Source organism: Gavia stellata, chromosome 27, assembly GCF_030936135.1.
Source record: "Gavia stellata isolate bGavSte3 chromosome 27, bGavSte3.hap2, whole genome shotgun sequence".
NCBI classification, from domain to species: domain Eukaryota; kingdom Metazoa; phylum Chordata; class Aves; order Gaviiformes; family Gaviidae; genus Gavia; species Gavia stellata.
In genome coordinates, this window is record NC_082620.1 from 321,501 (window position 1) to 342,431 (window position 20,931).

A 20,931-nucleotide genomic window follows, 5' to 3' on the forward strand; every position below is an offset into this window, starting at 1 on the left:
GGTCACCAAGCCAGCAGCTCCGAGCAGACTAGCAAGTGCCACGAAGCACCACGTAAGTGATGCCGGACCTCCACCAACGTCCTTTTCTTGCACCTTCCTCTCATTCTGCACCACAATTAGTGTCTTCTTTGGAGGATGGTGGTGGACAAGGGAGCACTGTACATCCTCACTGCTGTCCTCAGCCGGCCACGATGATGTGAGCTGATGTTCTCCTTGCTGCCATCTGGTGACAAGTGACCACAGCACTACGTCACATGGACCTGACCACCATCAGGCAGCTGGTCCCACCTTGGGAGGCAAGGTATATTGGTTACACTGGTAGTTGCTGCCCACATCTAACCCTCGCAGCAGTGTCATAGGACGGCACTTAAACTCTGCTGCAAAGAGCGTTAGATAAAGCCTTGTCTGGGAAAAGTAGCAGCACTGGGGTTACAAAAATGGGACAGACACGACTTCAGTTGCAGCTACATGTTTATATCAAAAGATGGTTCCCACGCAGACAGAGCCAGGAGAGATGACATCTAGGGGACATTAAAATGGGTTTGATGGTGACGCATTTAATGTAGCATTTTCAGTTCCTGGTGCAGGAAGAACAGGTTTCATTTGCACATGAAACCCTTGGCTCATCACACTTGGAGGAGGTGGCTTCCTCTCACTCTCTGCAAGGTTAAAGAGGTGCAGCGGGCGACAGCCAGGAGTCAAGGGAGACGTGAAGCGAAGCAGCATGAATGAAGCAGCATCCATGCAATTGTGGATACAGAGCTGTCATGCACAGACTCAAGGCTCACTGCAGCCGTCCCAGGGCCAGGAGCAAGAGGGAGCATCACCCAAGGAGCCCCAGATACCAGAAGGATCCAGGAGAGGCTGCTGCTTCTTGGGGTCCAGGGAAGCTCCATCCCCTGGAGATACTTGATTAAGCTCAATCCCCCAATTGAGGGAGGGGGCAGTTAATTTTTGGATGGGAGGGATGGGGAGTGAGTCCCTTGGTGGCACCTAGAGCAGTAAATCTGCCTGTGAAGACCCACCAAGAGCAGGCAGGCTGCTGGTCAGGGGCTGCGGAGAGACGCCCTGTGGGAAATCCGCACCCTTGCTCACGTCTCTGCATGTGAAAGGAAAGCTTTTCAGCTCCTGGCTGAATCCCTCAGGCTCTGAGGAGCCTCGAGCTTCCAGGGGCAGGTTGGGAGGAGGAAAACACGAGCATATTTTTACAGAAATTGGAGTATCCCTGCAGCAGCAAATCCCGTAAAAGCAAAACCCAAGTGAAAAGCAGCTTCAGCTGTTCTGGCTCTGGCTGTGACGGGCTTGGCCCCAGGCCAGTGAGTTAATTCTGCCTATTAACTAATAGTATAGTATTGTCGGCAAAGATTCATTGCTAAACTTATGTTTTTAAGATATCACTTATCATTTAAACACTTAACTCCTGATCCCCGAACATGTACAGGCACCATGTAGCCCTGCAGCCATGCTGCAGATAACCAAAGCCACCGCTGGCTGGGGAGGCCGGGCAGTGTTTAACCCTTTTTCCCCTCTTTGTCTGAATGATAAATTGTCTTGAGTAGCACTTCCCAAAGGAGTGCAGGCCCTCCTGCTCAGGGACCGCTTATTATCACCTACTTAATGTTCCCGAGCTCAGGAGTGGAGGAACTGTTCCCAATAGCGGGTTTTTCTAACCTCTGTGAGGGGTGTGTGAACGGCAAGAGACCCCGTGGATATATGTGATTGCGACCTGTCAACGAGAACGGCCTCCCTCTGTCCTTCCTTGCCTTTCCCCATCACCCCAAACGCTCTGCAGTCCGGTGGAGAAGCAGGTCTGGCCCTTCAGGAGGAAGGGTGGGAGCAGCAGGGGCTCCCCACCCTCCAGGGCTGAGCCCTGGGTGCTGCCCAGTGCCTCGCAGCTCAAGATCCCCAGTCCCTGATCAGTATGGTAAAGAGACATTTTTCGGGGACCTCAGACCTCTCTCCCCATCCCACCCCCCTTCCCAGAGCGGACCAGCATCTTTACCAGCTGTACTGGTCTCCGGCCACCATCCAAGCAGGCACTGGCTGCAGCCCGCTGCCCTCCCCAGCCCACTGGGGACATTGTGGTGAGGTTTCTCTGTGCAGAATTAAATCAAGATAAGGTTTTACATCCCTTTGTGCTTTGTGAGGGTACTGGCCCTGGATGGCTTGTGCTGAAACATGACACTGGAGTGCGGTCCTCACTCAACCTGTTTGGCTTGTTGCAGGGTCCTGCCTGGGGGGAGCCAACAGAGGAACCAGCAGCTCCCTCTCCCCTTCAGCTCTTTCCTCCGGCATTTCTGAGCTCATCTATTGCTAAGTGAAAGACACGCGTGCATGTTATGAACTCTGAGGCTACCTGGTACCAGAAGCGGGGATGAGACAGAGGGGAAAGGAGGAAGGTAAGAGGATGGCACAGGTCAACCGAGCATCGTCCTGTGCTGGGACCCCCAGGAATGCAGCAGAGCCCCAGAAAAGCTTCAGGCGAGGATTTAACCTCTTCGGGGAGACAAGGGTGGCTGCAGAGAGGAGCGGGGAGTGGAAGGTAGCTGTATTTCTGTTGCCGTTGCAATGTCTGAAGTCTTAGGTTTTAGAGCCTTCAGCTAAATGAGGAAGCAAAAGTCAACTGATAGATTGCATTAAAGGATTGCATTAAAGGATTGCGCTCCTAAAATGATGAAACTTTTGAATGGTATCCATGGGAACAAATTAAAGAGAAGAGGCACTTTTGAAGCATTTAAAATAGATTTAGAAATGTAGAATTGGGCAGGAAATTCTGGATATTTTGTTCAACAGCTAATTTGAACCCAGCTTATGATGACAGAGCTGAACACAGGCAGGTAAACCTTAGATAAGACAGGTAAAACTTAGATTAGACACTGCAGAAATTATCCGATCGTGGCTGTGTATGTTAACCATTTGTAGAGTTAAAAGAAACTTTTGGAAAAGTAAAGTTTATAGAAGTATCTCATTTGGAACTGCAAACATGTCAGGTCTTCTTGAAAAAGTGGATATCATAAATAAGCAGAACCTTATGGCGATAGAAAGAAAAAAAAAAACAGATAAAGAGAAGGCAAATTTAAATGAAAGCATATCAATAACAAGGAACTCCCAGTTTCCCAGAATGTAGAGAAATGCAACAATCAAGAACATAAGTTATTACTCTATGTTTTAAAAAATACATAAAGAAAAAAAGGTATTTAGATATACAGCAAAGAATAGGTGGAACGATCACCAGAATATCATGTTATGTTTGTAAATCTAATTCAGAAGACTTTACAACCATGAGGCATGACTGGCAGAAGGTGGTTTTTGTATTCTGGAAAATATTTTCATTTTAGTCCTTGATTATTTTACGGTTAGCCAGAAACACCAATGTTAGAGAATAAAACTGCCCAGTAGGTAACCTCTGATGAAAAGCTGCCAGGCATCACATACTGACAGAGGTAACGACATAAAAGGGTGCACAATTTAATTGCTGTCATTTTTAAAGATTTGTAAAAGAAAAGGATGTAGCCCAAGCTATTTTGTGGCAGGGCATTCACAGTCCAGAAGTCTTCTGGAAAATAGCTTTAAAGTCATTCAAAGGAAGCTAGAAAAGCTGAAAAGTCAAACTCACATCTCTGTTTAATACTATAAAATTACAGGGTGGCATCCTTGAAATTGAGAATGCTGAAATGGCATTTAATAGGAAACTGAGGAAAAAAACACCTGTTTTTTGTCATCGCTGGTTTTAAAAATAGTTTTGCAAATGCTTATGAACACTATGAAAAAATGCAATGTTATGTGTTATGTTCAAAGCACTCATGAGCAAAATCCTCCAGTGCCCTGAGACGGCGTAGGTTTACGAGAAGGCAAATACAGGATCAAAGGCAATGGCATGTTGTGAAATTGCTCTTTTCTCCTAAGAGGTGATGACTATAAAAAGGCAGACCTGAAGGAGGCAACCACATCTCCTTCCACAGCAGAGGAACGGAAAAGAGACAGGTTGTCTGGGTCTTTCCAAAGAGGAGCAAGCTAAGGGAGGTGCAGTGGCATGGAGAAAGCGGAGTGGTTGCAGACAAAAACCTTCCAAGGTCTGGAGATAAAAGGTCAGGAGTCAGTAGGAACGGTGCTGCGTGCTGTATGACAGGCATTTCACATTTTCTCTTTGGGTGTGGGGATATCCACGCCGTTAAGGTTTTGGCTGGAACAAGCCCTGCAAAGTGAGAGAGCCACTGGATGCTGGCAAATGCATGCACAAGCTCTTCATACTAGTATTTACTTACCTTTTTTTTTTTAATTGAAAACTCATCAGAGTAACAAGCTCTAGCACCAAGTTATCCCCTCATTCCCTGGGGACAGCTGGGGGATGAACACGAGGTGTGTGCAGGGAGAAGCTCACGGCGTGCAGAGGCGGGAGAGCGACAGGATGGGACAGGGCAGCATTAACGATGTGCAAGCACCGTGGAGGTGGTGGGCAGAGAAAGCACGTCTTCAAGGAAGGAGGGGTAGGGGCTTGCACTGAAAATGCTAGCAGGAGGGGGTCAGTTTGGGGGGGGGGCAGAGGGGACTGGGCAGAGGGAGAGGAGGCATCCCTGCAGGTCTTGAGGAGTGTTGGCCATCACGCAGGAGCAGAGACCTGCTCTCTGTTTGTCCGCCGGCAGGAGATGGGTCTGGCAGGCATTGGGAGGAAACGCTGCCCAATTAGCCAAGACGGATGGAGCATGGCTGCCCCTGGAACAACCTGTCCATCTGCCTTTTGGGTTGCTGCCCTGGGGAACATGAGGGACCTGCCAGCAAAAAAGCGCTCAGGTGACTCCCATCCCCTTGACATGCTGCCACAGCACCACCGGGACAAAGCAGAGCTGGTAGAGAGGCTGTTGCACAGGTCCCTGCCGTGCACACCAAGCACGGGGGGCTGCAATGGTCAGAAAGGTCATGGTTTCATCCTTTCATTGAGCCCTTCAGCGTTGCCGATGGAGAAGGCTCTTTGCATTTTTCCACTCAAGACTTGGTCCTTGCAGCTACTGGGACCCCTTTGGCCCATTGGCATCAGCATCCTCGCTGGTCTCTGAGGAACTTCTCCTTCTCAAGTGTTCCTTTGGGGGACTCTCATGAGCATCTGGGGCTGCTGACTCCTCCTGTGCCCACGGGAGGTGTCCATGCTCCTGCACTGGCACAGCTTGAGTGCTAAGCCCCTCGCCACCCTTTCCTGGCACCAGGAGGGGACCGGGTGTCTTGAGGGGTGCTGCGGTGGCCAAGGTGACACCAGCCTGTATGAAAAGTCCCAGGAAGACATAGAGAACTACAGGGCTGCAGCCTGAGGCTGCTTGTACAAAGCAGAGGGTGTATTAGCAGACAGAGTTAAAGACACCTGGGTAACTGCTATCTGCTAGGGGAGAGTCCATGGAGTTTCTGCAAAGGGGAGTCTGGCTCCACAACCCCTTGGAGCCCTTGAGCGCGACCAAATACACGTGGATCAGTGCAATCTGTTCATGTCATCTGCTGGGGTTTCCAAAGGCTTTCCATTAAGTCCCTTGCCAAAAGACTTTTAAGGAAAGCAAGCCAGCCAGGGAGCACAAGGGAAGTTCCTTGTCTTTGTAATTGCTTAAGCGATGGTAGCAGAGAGGAGTAAGCAGCAGGCACTGCAAGGAGAGGGAGGTCACCAATCAGTCCTGTGGGGTCTGAGCTGGGACCCATCCTCTTCAACAGACTCCGAAGTAGCAGGAATAGGAACGAGCAGGGAAGTGACAGAGGATAAGCAATGCACATGGGGAAAAAAATCATAACCCCACTTGCATAGCGACAAGCTGGCCACTCTCTGTCTTTTCCCATAAATGAACAAAGGCCATCAAATGAAACCTGTGTGAGGTTCAGGGCCAGGTTCGAAAAGATTGGGGTTCAGGAATAATGGATGGGAGATGAACTGTGGAGCTCCTCGGCAGAGCTGTGGATACACAAAACTCACAGGGATGTAAGTGGAGACTGGACAAGTTCTTGGAAGAGAGATCCAGGGATATGTAACACACAGGGAAACCCATGGAAATGAAAATAGTTGGGAAGTCTTCAATACAGATCTTTCTGGGCTCATGCAGCCCCCCAGCCTGTCTCCTTTCTGCCCCTTCCTGGGCCCATGGGAGCTGTTGTGGATGCTGGAGGTTTGCCCCACAGGCTACACCGACCTCTGGACTGAGCCACTGCAGATGCTTCCTGGCATCAACATGGCACCAGTGCACGGATGAGGACCTCCAGCGCATCCTTGCTGACCAGCTGCCAGCCCCATTCATGCCAAGCTCAGCTCCTGAGACAAAGGCTGCCATATCCCCTTTACTCATCTCCGGGCTGCTATCAGAGAGGTCTTTAATTTGGTTTTAATTAAAACAACTCTTTGCTTTTTCCTTTCTTGAGATGGTTTTCATTCTGTCTGGAGGGCTGGGATTGCCAAGAGCTAGAGCTGCTGCGTCAGTGCTGGGCTGGGGACTTCAGCAGGAGGGTGGGTGCAGAGCACTGCAGAAAGGGAGCATGAGGGGAGCAGCAGGCAGCTCTAAGGGGACCATGGCTGCTCCATCCCCTGGAGGCACAGCAATCACAGAGGCCTCCAACCTTGGGATATGGAGGCAGAGACGTGTCAGGCTGGCTCTGTGTTGAATACATTGCTCAGCAGGCATACTAGAGAGGAAATAAATCAGCCCCTGATTTACCTGGGAGGACAGATACTTCTTCTCAACTGGTTTTTAATTTGGAATCAATTTCCTGGACCGGCTGTTCAGATGTCTCTGAGATAAGTGACCTGTGTTGCTCTTGAGTCAAACAGGATTTTCCTTCTTTTCAGACCAGCAAAAGTGTGCTCTGTAAGTGGTTGTTCCACCTAATGAGGTGTTAAGTGTAGAGAGAATCACAAGTACTTGAGGGCAGATCCAGCTGCTAGTAAAACCAACAACTAGCACCAAGATTGTCCTCAACTTCCAGGAACAACTTCAGACAAAGGAACTGTCCTAGGGGCAGGATCAAGGAAAAACTTGGTAAATACAACCACAAAAATATGGGCACATGTCATGCTACAGCTGCATTATATGGCTACATATGTTCCCTTTCCTCAGGCCAACGGAGGAGTCTGATGACAAGGGGCATGCTTGGAGCAGACACAAACAGTGGCTTTTAGCTTGCAAGAAGGGACCAACTGGGAACAGCCTCCAAGGTCCTGAAATACCACAGTCTGCTGAAGAAATGGCCACGGAAGATGTAGCGGATTATGTCAGGGAGGTTTAGCACAGGTATCTTGCTCGCCAGGGAGAAGAGACGCTGTTTGGACTCGAGCTACGTACCTTGCTTGGTAGTCAACCAGGCATCCTTAGCAGTGCCTGCAGCGCTGCAGAGGAACAGCTTCAGGGCCAGCCTTGAAGCCAGATTTGTCATCTGCCCACTTTGTTTGCCTTTGGAGCAACCCAAAAGCCCAGCTGCACCCGCGCTCAATAGCACTGTACTCTGTCCCTCAACAGCAGAGCGCCCAGCCATCTCCATCTGTGCTCCCTGCATTGCAGCAGCGCTGCCTGTTTGCCTCTGTGCAGAACAGGCAGCCCAGGCGCAGCAGGGCCTGGCACCACCTGGCACAGGGACAGAGGGATGCACAGGCGAGGGGAATGCAAATGCGACACGCTGGGCTTTGCAGCGACCTGGTCTTCAGGACACTTCCACATCACAGAATCAAAAAATCACGAGAGTGTTTTCTGAAAAGGATCTCGGGCATGTGATGTGCTCAGCTGGCACATCCGCTGAACGTCAAGGTTAGGGAGAAAGCCCATGAGGAGGTTGAAGAAGACCAGGTAGGGCAGAGCAGTGTGAATGTCCTACAAATGCAATGTCAGGACACACAGGTGTCTTAGCATGGGAGCCAAGCATGGTGGATGGAGGATCAGAAACATCTAGGAGAAACACAGCAGCTCCCCTCAAAACAAAACCCTTTGGCAGATATCCTGCTGGCTGGACATCACTGAGCGATGCTGAGAGCAGCACCGTCCTTGGGGCAGATGGTAGGACACTGTCAGCTCCAAGACTCAAGGGCTGCAGCAATGTAAGGAAACCTGGCGTTGCAGGAAATCCCCTGGAGGGTTTCCAGAACTGGGCCAGACACAGCCACGTCTGCCCTGGCCTAATGTTGATGACAGTCCTGCTGCAAGTGGGAGGCTGGACCAGAGCCCCTGCATGGGTTCCCACCACCACCTCTAGGATATATGTGTGTCTGATGAGCTCATCTTCTCTGGGACACAAATGCCTGGTTTGCAGCAGGAAAGGGAACAGCTATTCTTACGATGCCTGAACCTATTGCTGTCCCTGCTGCAGCTGGGTAAAGACATTTCCCTGGGGCAGGGCAGCCCCCCCTCCCCAGCAGCAGAGATGCAAGGGCTGGGAAAAAGGTTCCAACAGCAGGATCCTCACTGCCATTTAAGCACAGGAGAGCACTTGGCATCGGTTGAGAGAGGTCACCAGTGCATGGAGCCCTGGAAATAACACAAAACTGGCAGAAAGCCAGCATCTCTTGCAGCACTGGGGTTTATCTTTAGAAATAACAACGACAGCAACCCCATTTTGCTGGAAAATACCTGCCCGGTGCTGGGATCCTGCATCCTTAGGTACCTAACTGGCAGAACTGGGCATCCTTTGGGAGCTGAGCTGTGTTATCTGACGAAGGGGGATTATGCTGTGAAAACTGCTCGTTGGGGATTGTATATTAACAGGATATGCTCGGCCAGTTGACAGGAAGCAATAAAGTAATTTGAAGGAGACTGGGAGAGAGTGTGTGAGTTCCTGCGTCTGTGTTAAATCACAGCACTAGATAAGCAAACAGCACAGCCCTGGAGCAGGGAGGAGTGCTGCCAAGAGGGAGTTGGCCAGTGCCAGAAATCTCCAGGAGCTGCTGCGAGTCCAGCTTGAATGCGGCGTGGAAACCGGTGGGATTGCAATTGCAACTATCCCAGCCCCTGCTCGGGGCTCCGGTCTTGCAGCGGGCAGGTTGGCGGGTCCTGTTGCTTGTCACCCCAGCTCTGCACGCATGCATGAGTGGAAAGAGAGCATCACTCAGCAGCCGAGAGACCTCGGTGCTTGCTTGCAGGAGCCCAGCCCACCGGCCTTTCGGGGGCTCTGGGAAGGAGCTGCTCCTCCCAGCAGATCCAGGCCTGCAGGAGGAAGGGGAGGAGATCCAGGATGAGAAATACGTGCAACTGCAAGAAACTAAGCTGCGAGAGCTGCTGAGTGAAGGGTGAGCCAGAGACTGCCTGCAACAATGAGGGGAGCAAGGAGGGCTGTTGAAAAACATCAGGCACTTCAGGTTCAGCAACTGGCGTGGATTTAAGCGCCCTGCTCGGTTCCTGCCCAGGGGAAGTGGTGCCTGCCACGTTGTGTGTCAGCAAGCACAGCACCTGGCACGCCGTCCTTTGCTCAGCCTCCCACGTCTTGCTGGAATCAAATATAGCAAAAAATCAGCAGCGTTTTTTGCTCTCGTCGAGGATTTGCTGGCTTCCAGGAGGGGACATTTGCAAGCCTTCTGATGCAATCTTTCATCCTTTTCATCAGGGATATACCTTCACACCCTGTGTGATTGCCCGGGGAGCTTGCTGCCACGGGATATGAGCTCTACAGGATCTACAAAAGTGTGTCTGCATTTGGTGGAGGTTGAAGACACTCAAAGTGCTCTCTTCAGAATAACAGCAGTAAAAAAACCCTGCCTATGCTGCCTTCCACCATGGGCAAAAAACCCCCAACCCTGACTCTTGATGAGTGTTGAATCTTTTTTCCCATGTGTTAAGGGCTCCTACCTAGGCTGATGGGCAGGAAACTTCCCTTGGCAATGGATTATGCCAAAAACTGTATCTCACTCTGAAGCACCTAACACTGCCCTTCTCAGAGAGGTGTCCTGGTGCCTAGAGCACTGGTCCAGTGGGCATTAGGCACTCCTGCATCTGACCAACATGTTCTCCAGGGGATGAGCACCAGTGAAGTACTCACAGTCCTGCACCTCTGCTATGAGGAGGCTTCCCTGGAAGCTGAGGGCATGATGCAGGTAGACACCTACATGCATCAGAAAATAAGTCCCTGGCAGCACTTTTCATGAGCATGTTGGTTGCATTTCATGGGCCATCACAAGTCCTCCCTGCTGAGGAAGCAGTGGTGAAGGGGCCAAGGGTGGTAGATCGCTGGAGGCAGAAATGGTCAGTCAGACACAGTGAGGTAGGGCCACGTCCACACATTCCTCTTCTCCTTTTTCAACATTCCCTCCCCGATCAACATTTGTTGATCTGGTCCAGCAGATGGTCAGCACCTTCACATGAACCTGGCCTGGGCAGTGGTCACAAGTGTTGTCATTTATGAGCCCCTGGGATGATGTGGCCCCTGCCTGTGGAGCTGGCTTCCTCATTTTGAGCCTAAGTCTTGAGGAAACATAAATTTTCCCTCGTATTCAGTGACCTCCAGCAGCTCTGGTCCTCAAAGGAGAGCTCCCGGCCAATAGCTGCTAAGCACCATGCAGACCTGCAAGTCAAGGTGGTCTGTCTAAATGTTCTCGAATTTAAGGCAAGTGCAGGCTTAGCAGGTGGGGTGGAGAAAGCCTTTCCTGTACTGTCCAGGGGATCAGGAGAAGCGGTTGTAAATACAGAGGGAAGCCCAGGGGCTGGATGGCAGCCGTGGAGCAGGAGGGGAGTGGAGAGTTGCGGGGTGGCCAGTGCTGACCTGTCTTGAACTCTCATGAACTCTCTGTCTGACCATCAAGGGCATTGGCACAGCCCAACAGTTCGTTAACATCAGAGCTGGGTGCTGTGGTGTGTGCACACGGAGGGCTCTAAAGCCACTTGCTGACACTTCAACAGCAGCTGCATGATATCCAGAGCTCAGTCCTCCTCAGTCCATCAGCATGGCTCTCCACTCACATGAGCTGCCTGAGCTTCAGCAGAGTGATGGGCATGCAAAAGACTCAGAGAGCAGCAGAGGTGGTGGAGTCTTTCCCTTCCTGCTCATCCCCCAGGACTCCTGGTTCAATGGACATTTATCTGCTAGGTCTCTCTCACCTTCACTGAGAGCTGGAAAAGAGAAAACACTTCCTTTCTCTGTCTGCAGCTCTTAGTGACCTTATTACGGTTGAATGCATGGGTCATAGCACACCCCTGTCTGCACATCTCTCCATGGGGGAGAGCAGAACCGGGTGTACACGTGGCAGCAGGAGAAACATAGCAAAGCCAGCTCTTGGAGAGGAGACGCTTTGCTGTGTGATTGGGGAGGCACTCTTCTACTGCCAGAACACAGGCTCCTCTGCAGGAAGTTTGGGAAGTTAAGCGAGTTAGGCTGAAGTGAAAGAGCTTGTGCGTTTCTCAGCTTTAGGGGCTTTTTGGCCACCTATAGGAAGCAAGGAGGTCTGGGACTATAGGTGGGAATGGAGAGCCTTTGCTGGCTTATTTAGTCTTGCAAAGTGCAGATTTAGCTGGGGGAGGAGGACCTGCCTAGGGCTAAGTCAACTCCGTTCTCTGAGAGCAATAGCAGGTGAGCAAGCTGGGAAGTGGGTACCCACAGGGGTCTAACCTCTCCCTTCAGATGCAAAGTGTTGTCATGCATTCACACAGCATCCGCAGCCCTGAAGTGGAAAGCAGGACTGACACCTCCTCCTGTGATGGGTCGTGGGATAGGGGTTGATAGAATCCAAAGAGATAGGTGGACACCTTCCATAGCTCGTGTTCAATCTGTGGGGAGGAGGCACTGCACACAAGCTGCGGGTTTTGCTCTCTGACTTCACTCACTTCACTGGTGCCATTGCACTGATGCTGGATCCCCAGCAGAAAGAGTCACCAACGATGTTCTTGTACCCCTCCTTCTTCCCACACACCTCACACAATTTTTGGAATAGCCAGGCAGGTCAAATGCAACTTGTTCTCCCGCCTGTGGAAGAACTGTTCCAGCTGGCTCTTCCAAATGCATCCAGGCCAGCCACAGCTCAAAGTTATCTGATGGTCACGTTCAGCATCTAAATTGAGCCTACCCATGAGTCCTTCTCACAGACCTTTCCTTCCACAATTTGAATGGACCGGGCTGTGCTGGTGAACCAGCTGGCTAGCTGGATGGATACATAGGTAGTCCCCAGGGTCTGAGATATTCCACTACAAGCTCAGGTTATGCATTGTGCAGCCCTTTGCATCGGCTCATCAGACTGGTGTGGGTGGCATGTGGTGCTCTCCAGAGAGGCTGTTTATCCTTCATCTTCCTTATCTCCTTCAGTCCATCACTGTTTGTGTCTCGCACTGTCTCACCCTGGAGAGCCACGCACAGACTGTCTGACCTTCATCACCAGCTTGGCACCAGGAGTTACCCGACCTGCTCATGAGTCATTTCTGCCTGTAGTTGACAACAGCATCCTGCAGATAATGGACGTACCCGTTGCTATCCATCTCTGATCACAGGGCTTTGGAGCTCCCCAGGTGGGAAGTAGCTGCCACCGCTTCACCCCTGCACGCTTTCCTCAGCCACACGCTTGAAAGCCTCAGGAACTGTGATGGGACTGCCAAAAGCAGCCACATCCCAACCTCAGCTCCATTCCTGCTCACGTCTCTCTGCTCCACTGCCTCCCGAAGAGACCTACCTAATGCAGCCTGGCGCACTCTGATACTCTTTGCTTCTCCAGCACTTTGTCCTCCTTCCCTGACATCCCCACCCAGCTGCAGGAAAGAGATGTTGTCCCAGTGCATGACCCAACCACACCACAGCAGAATTGGAAGGGGTCCTGGAGCACTGGCTCCAGGCCATCAGAGAGGAAGGACCACTCCCTGGACTGGACTGGCGCCAGGCTAGAAAGAGACACAAGCTGCCTTAGCTGCAGTAATTAAACCCTCAGCCCATACGAGAGAGAACATCACATCTTCCCCACTCTCTCCATACTGCTGCAGTATGTGCACATCACTGGCGTCACTAGACAAGGACATCAGTTGTCCCCAAGAGAGGCGGAAGACTTAGGCTGGGCTTAGATTGCTCGGGCTCCATTTCTTGCTGTGTCCAAGCCTAGGCAAGGCTCCCAGCTCCTCTGGGTCGGCTTTCCAAAAGCACCCAGGTTGGCCTAACCTCTCTGATCCCCTCACCCATGTCTGAGCACCACAGAGTGGCTGCCCTGAGCCTGGGGAAGCAGAGAGCAAATTCCTGGTGTAGACTGATCTGGTTTAGACACATTCTTGTACTCACCGATGCACAATGCAAAGAGAGTTGAGGCTACAGGATGGGCAGGAAAAAGAAGAGGCCCAACGAGTGCAAACCCATGGGAGACAGGACGTTTGCTCTCCTGCAGCACCTAGAAGTGGGTATCAGTGTGTGTTATTTACTGAGTCACCTTCATCGTCTGTTTCTAGTGAGGGACAGATGGTTTCTCCAGATCAGACTAAAAGTATCCTTGGCTTTCCCCTGTCTTGGGAAGAAACGCAAATCCTGTTAGCTTTGCTTGGTCTCCGTAGGAGCTGAAGGCCCTGGTGAGCTAAAGGGTGGCCTTGACAGACAGGGGGATTTCCTTCCCCTGCCTGGGTGCCTGGCTCCATGCTCTGGAAGCTGCTGCCCACCGTCTGCTGTGGCCCCATGCATGGTTCCTCCGGTCCTGACAAGTGCTGTTTTCAAAGAAGCGCCAGGCAGCTGCTCGCACTCTGGCGGTAGGATGGGAGATAGGATCCCATCCTTCTGACCTCATTCACATGAAATGTGCCATTACTCTGGCTTCTGAGGACTGTGTGATGCCAGGTGCCCGTAACGCTGCCCAGAGCCCCACGAGGCTGCCTAATCCCCCGGGAGTTATGCAGCAGGGCTACGATGCCCCAGCATGGCTCAGCTCGTGCGGGACCGAGCACCGCCACGAGCACATTGGCTTCCCAGGGAGGCAGGTCACCTCCACCCGCCTGCAGTCCCACCAGTTCCCAGCAGGTCCCCACCAGTCAAAGTGCCATTAAACCCATGGAGGGTGTTCCTCTGTGCCTGGAGAGACAGCATCATTCTTATGCCTGGAGGTACCACGCTCTCACCCTGCCCAACTTGCTCCCCCGGGAAGGCTGTCCCCGGCGCCTGTCTTATTCCTGTGGGCCAAGGGGGGTCCAGCACTCACACAGCCCCCACCAAAGCTGCCTCCCCCTCCCCCCATAAGTGAGACCCCCTCCTCGCAGCGTCGGCAGAGCTGCATTTACCGCTGGGCTCCGCACCGGCATGGCATGGCCTTTCTTCCTTTTCATCCCTTTCTCATTCCCTGAATGCGCTTTGCTTGCTTTGGCGGCGCAGGGCAGGGAGAGCCCCTCTCTCCCCCCTCGCTCCCGGGGATCCCCCCCGGCAGATGGGGCTGGGATATGAATGTGCACACAGCGAAGCCCCTAAGAGGATTTGCTGGCGCCCCTTTCATTGCGAGCCTTTGTGTGCTGCTCTGCTGCGGTGGGACGCCCCCGAGTTCTCCCCCGGCTTCTCTCCCTTCCACTCCAGAAGAAAAGAAAGTGCCTATAAAGGCCTTGTTTGTCCGACTTGTTTGAGGGGACCATATTGCTGTAGGTGCCGCGGGTCCCGGCGTGACAGCGTCGCCCCTTTGAGAAAGGGTGACGTGCGGCTCCCTCCTGGGAGGGTCCGAGCGGGCGGCTTAGCCAGGCGCTGGGAAAAAAGGTTTCAGTTGCATTTCAATGTCCATTGAACCCTGAATCCCCCGCGATGATTTTTCCAGGGGCTCTGCAGACAGACAAAGCCCTGCAAGGCCCACCGAGGCGGAGGCTGGGAGGATGCTGCGTGTCCGGCGGCGGGAGGAGGACCTGCTAGCCCCCCAAAATCCCATCCGGGAGAGCCGAACAGGGCCGGCAATGTTGCTTTTCCTATGACATCTAGTGGTAAAGCCAGGGAAGGAGGAAAATGTCGGCTGGGTTTTCCCGGCTCGAGCACGGCTGTCTGCTGCTGCAGCATTTTGCCCTTTGTATTGCAGCAGACAGTCCCCGGTTAAGAGGGAAGCAAAACCAAGCTGCACAATAGCCTCAGTAGCTCAGGGATGTCAGACAGTCCACTCCAAAACGTGCGCTTGCCCCTGTGCCTTGTCTTGGATTTTCAGGGCATACAACAGGGCTCCGAAGCATATGCCTGGGCTGGAAATGGAAGTGTGCACAAGCATACCTATCGTCCTTCTCACTCGGGTCTGTGCTCCAACATGTCCCCATGTTTGCTTGCCAGCTGCTCAGAGGCAGTTATATGACATACACGTCAGGCCCGGGAAAATTACCAGCGCAAGTGTAGTGCGCACACCGTGTCTCACAGAGCAGGGAAACGTTTGCAAGCAGCCAGAGGCGAAGTAACCGTGTACCACGAAACGTGGCTCTAAGGGTGCTTGCAGGGCATCTCGCACTATCTAAGGTGGCCTCTGAGCCTGCATGGTCCTGGCAGAGGGGTGACAGGCTGGCTGAGACTGAACAACGGCCTGGGCTGCTCACTGTTTAACCAAACTGAGTAAAGGTGTCGGCAAGAGCTTCAATACCTTAACAGACACTGGAAAATCCACTCCGGAGCGCACACACTGAAGAGGTTAATCATTAATGTCTCCACTACAGGGTTTCAGTGCAATTTCTGAGTACTTACTACACACTGGAGGATCCACATTGCTCGACCATGAGCTACCAATAGCTGATGGATGTTGTCCCAGGCCAAAAGGGACCACTGAGCCTAAATTCTCCTTTGCACAGCTTATGTCCTGCAGCAGATCACCTTGATTTGGCAAACAGGGCATGCAGGAAGGATGCGCCTGCAGATGTATCAGGACATGAGGACTTCAGGACCACACTGACAGTGGGACTAAGAGACCACAAGTAAGGATGAAGGAGGGTGCTTTGGTGGTCCTGCACAGAGGCAGAGCAGCTGTAACCTCTGATGAAGCTCGCAGACTGTGCCAAGAAGCTGTGCCAAGTAGTTGTGGCACACTGCGAGCAGCCAGACATGCAGCTGAACCTGGCTCATTGGGCTGGAGGTTGATCTTCCATGGCTGAAAATTGCTAGAGGAAACCTGGGGGGTCACTGCCTGTCTCCTGTGACGTTTACTTCAGTCCCTCTGAGCACTCCTAGACACATGTGATGTGGCAGCAAAACTATGGTCAAGGAAAAAACTCAGAAACTTAATAAGAAATGCAACTTGGGGAAACAGTGGTTATTTCACAGCACCCACATTTTAATGCTGGCAGGGAAAAAATGAGCAAAACCCAGAACAACACAAGCTGCCTTTAAAAATTAAATACATTGAATCCAGAATCAGAAATCAAAATGTGTTAATAATAAATGGGTGATGCTTCTGTCCGCCTGGGCTCAGGGTGCTCAGATGCTCTAACAGAGGTCCTTGGGGTCATGAATGCACAATACTCAGACACATCCAATGTTCCTGTGATGCGTTTTACTACAGGAAAAAGAAAACAAGAGAAAAGGCTGAAAATGGAGAATGAACCACGCAAAACCCTGATGGGAGCCATAGGATGATGAGGAAGTCCTCCTGAAGGAGGAGGACAAGCCTCCCGGATAAACCCCCAGCCCACTTTTCCTTGCTGACTCATGCTCTTCATCGTCCCCTGAGGTCCCAGCCTGGCAAATGACAGGAGCATCTGTCTCCATTGCTTTTTGGGACAATCGTTGGTGGCTGCATGTTGGGGCTGCTAAGGCAGAAGGGTGCTACACCATTTCAGAAACTCCCCTGGCATTTGTTTCTCTTTCAGAAAGATTCTTCTTTCCCCTCTTCCTCTGCTCAGTGAGGACACAGGTCCTCCTCTGAATCGAAACAAAACAGGCATGAAATGCTGTTAGCAAAACACTGTTTGGCCTATAGTTTGAGCTCCTAGGACTTGCTTTTCCGCAAGCCTGAGGGACAAGCGTGATGGAGGTGGAGACCAAAGGACCGAAGAACTGCCAGGACTCATCCTGAGCATGGGGATGGAGTTGGAGCAGTTGTGGTGGATCCACACAGTGTTAGAAAGAGAGAAGACCACCTACTCCCAGCCACCCAGCCTGCCCCAGGAAGAGGGAAGACCACCTACACCTGGCAGCCCAGGAGACCATCCAAGACTGGAAAGGGCCAGCTGATCCATGCCTTTCTCCAGGGAGCTCTTCTACGTGCAGGGCCAGCACCCAGGGTGGGGAGGAGGCACCAAGCACTGCACCCAGAGTGGCCCATGCTCTCCCCCTGCATCCTGAGGGACCGTGCTCCAGTGCAGGCAGCTGGTGGCACTGGCAGGACCACCCTAGCACTAGGCAGAGCTAGGCATCATCACAGGAGCAGAGTCCAGGTCTCGGTGGATGCTGGAGGCTTCCCACGGCTGGTGCTTGGTACTGTCAGCTGGGGGGTCTCCAGGAGACAAAACTCTGCACAAAACCCTCATGTCCCCAGGGCCCAACTCTCTGCCCGGCCCTTGTGGCCATCCCCACGCTGCAGGGATGGATCCATGACACAGCGTCACCTTGCACCACAGCAGAGGACACCGGGCCATGTAGTCCATGGTGGGTGTGCAGCTCCAGCCCAGCACTGCTGGCAGGAGCCGCTCGCTTGGGATGTGCAGGGCTGTCCGGCTCTCTCCCGGCTCGTCTGGAAGTGCCGCTGATGACCCGCCGCTGTTCCCGTCTCCTTGGTGACTGCACATGCCAGCATCCCCAGACAAAAGCTCTCCTGGCACATAATGGGAACAGAAGGGAGCACTGGGCAGCGCCATTCAGCCCTTAGGGGCTGCTTTTCGAGCCCTCACCCTAGGGCTCCAGCCCCTGCTCTTTCTGAGTCAGCCAGGACTGCAGACTCACAGATAATCCCCGTTCAAAAACCAGATGGATATTTCAGGTATGTGTCCGTGCATGTTGCACGCATTTCTCTGGGGACCCTTCTGCGGTGCAGCAGCCCTCACAAGGCTACACATGGCCATGTCTCACTGCGCTGTGGGCTCCTAGCTGTCTTGCTTTTTTCTCTCCTCTGCATGTAAATGCAAGATTTAGGGCAACGGGAGGTTGTTGAGAGCAATCCTGGACTCTTCCATCCCGGTACTGACTGCCCAGCCTGCTCGTGCATTGCTCTCATGCTGCATGCTGAAAGTGTGTTGTGCTTTGCATGGTGTTTGTGTGGTTTGCATTTGATGCGTATGCCTGCTACGTGCCTTGCGTACTAATTCATGCGAGCCTCTGACTCACGTCATGTGAGACACATGGCTACATATGTGACAAGGATGGGGCTTGCAGCTTGTCTCACAGCCTCACATAGGCTGAGATCACAGCTCATCTTCCCAGCATGGACTGCAAAATGGGGACTGAAACCCACATACCTCTCCAACGAGGCTGGTAGGACAGGGTATGCGACACATGTCTGTTCCTCCCTGTGGGGAAACTGAGGCATTCAGGGGGGGTCACTGATTTGTCCTCAGTCTCTCCCAGGAGCCAGTAGTGGAAGAAAAAAAAGGTCTGTCTTTTCTTTCTCTTGCAAAAGATAGAAAACCTCTGGGGAGGAGAGCAGGGCTATGTGGGGCTCTCCCAGACCCACGTTATCACATCTTCAGTGCGGGTTTGGGGGTTTTGCCGACAGCCCGGTCCCGCATCACAGCAGAGAGGATCCACAGCATGGCACCACTCTGGGACCATGGGGGAGCCTCCATGCACGGGGGAGCCTCCATGCACGGGGGAGCAAAGCCGAGCTCATTGAGATGCATCCTCCAAGGGGTTAAGGACATGTGGTGGGACAGGCAGGACCAAGCCGTGCTCCCACTAGGCTCTCCTGCATCCCCTTCTGCTGCGGCTCCACGCAAGGGCGGAGGCCGAAGGAGATGCTGCTTGGCTGTCGGCAGGCGCAGGGCGGCAGGAGGGCGGGAGGCAGTGGGAAGCGGAGCGGAAGGAGCCGAGCCCGACGTCGAGGAGAGCTGTGCCTGGAGCTGAATGCTGGCCAGGCTTCCCATCCCCGCACATCCCCATGGAAACCTTGGCCCCGCTGCCTCGCCTCGCACCCGCGCCAGATTGTAGGTCACCGATGGCCGCACTGGTCCAAGCGGCCTCCCACGGGGCAAAGTGGCTCTCCGCCACGCAGGGCCATGGGCCGGGGCTGCAAAAGCTGCAAAGGAGCGAGGGATTGAGCCCTTCCCACCCCCCCTGCTCACATGCACTCCACTCCACAGGGTTAGGGATGCCTGAGCATCCTTTCCTCTGGCAGTGTCCCCGCATCCTCAGTCCAGCCCCAGGGTTGAGTGGGGTGCCCCGCCACGGGGTGCTGCAGCAGCAGAATCGCCACACCCCACAACCCGGCTCTGCTGGTCCTTCCCCCCCTGCGCTCCCTCCCCAGCACGAGTCCCCTGAATGCTCCATTTGAAGCTAATTCCGGCTGAAATCTGGTTTGCTTTCCAACGTTGCTGCTTTAAATTGGAGAGATTGACCTTGTAGCAGGAGGTGACATGCAGATGCACATCAGCAGCCCGTCAGAGCGGGCGGCGGGGGCTGGGGGGTTGCAGAGCCGCCTCGGGGACAGGCCAACTATTTTATGAGTAATTTAATATCTGGAACACAGACTTTTCATTCCCAGAGATCTGCTGGGGAAAGAAAGAGCCTTTCTGCAGCCCCGCAAAGGCTGTTCCTCATAAGGAGACAGAGCAGAAAAAAAAGGGCTGGGACTTAACCCCTTGGTGGCCAGCCCAGAGCAGAGCCTCCGCACCTCCCAGTCCCTGCAGAGGGGCCAGGAAAAGCAGGAATTCCCTGTGCAGCTCAAAGTGGGAGACAAGCCAGTCTCTGTTGCTCCCGGGGAAAGAAGCAATTGCTCCTTCCCATTCAAATTCAAATCCAAGTCTGAGTGAGGATGGGGGAAACAAACTTATCAGAAGCCCTGAGGTTAGGTTTGGGATAGGAGGTGGTGTTTGAACTCTGTTCCCTGTCTCAGACTCGTTCCTGCTGCATCAAATTCAGTGAGTCCCACTGAGGTTGCAACCCGTCCCGTCCTCCAGTAGAGCCAGTGCACCCAGGGGATCCATGCGGGGAGCTCCTGCCCTGCTGACAGTGAAGCAACTGCGTGTGGCCTCAGTCTCCATCTCACCGGAGTTGGTCCTGCTGTGTCCCATCGGTGTCTGCAACCCTCACAGCAAGCACAGTCCAGTGCACTGCCACAGCAACACCTCTGCCCAGAGCATACCAGCATCGTGGCACAGCACTGAACCCGTGCAGGGTCACCTAATGCTTGATATTATGGTTTGGGGAAGGGGAGGAAAAGAAAAACACTGAAAAAATGCAGCATCTCACTACACAGCCCTGCCCAAGGGCAGAGGAGACGGTGGAGAGCAGCCGCCAGCTTGGCAGCAGCAATTGTGCCTTGGTGCTGGGAGGCTGAAGGGAAGGAAACGCTCGCGCTGTTCAGGAGGGAGCTGCTGGCAGGGGAAAAGCATCCCTGCATCTAGGAGCAATGTCATGAGCTATGTGGGAGAACGGCTGTTAGGCAGGGCTGGCATGGGAGGCTGCAGTACGCGGCCTCCAGAAGACCCTACCAGGCAGCGTGGCTGTGGCTGTATGACGTTGCCAGCAAGGACTGAGGCCAACCAAGGGTGGTTTGGGAAGGGCTTTTCCATGGGTAGCAGGTACTGGGAACTGACTGGGGTCAGTGCAAATGGATCAACACCTTTGCAAGTGTCATGATGTTTGCTACTGATGTTAGACCAGACTGCGGGACTGACATTCCTGGCTCAATCTTACTGACAGACAGCATGACCGTGCTTTGATGTCTCCAGTTCAGCTTCGCTTTCCATGAACATTGATAGGCACCTAGCATGCTCCACTACATCAGATCCTGCCATAGTCCTGCTTATGCCTGGACTGCAGCTTTGGCACAGAGAAAACCCCCAAAACACCAGCTAGATGATGCAGGGGAAACCTCCATGTGATATTCTTGCTGATCCCTGTTGCTATGTACCTTGAAATAGGAAGATTTTCTTTTAAAATACTGAT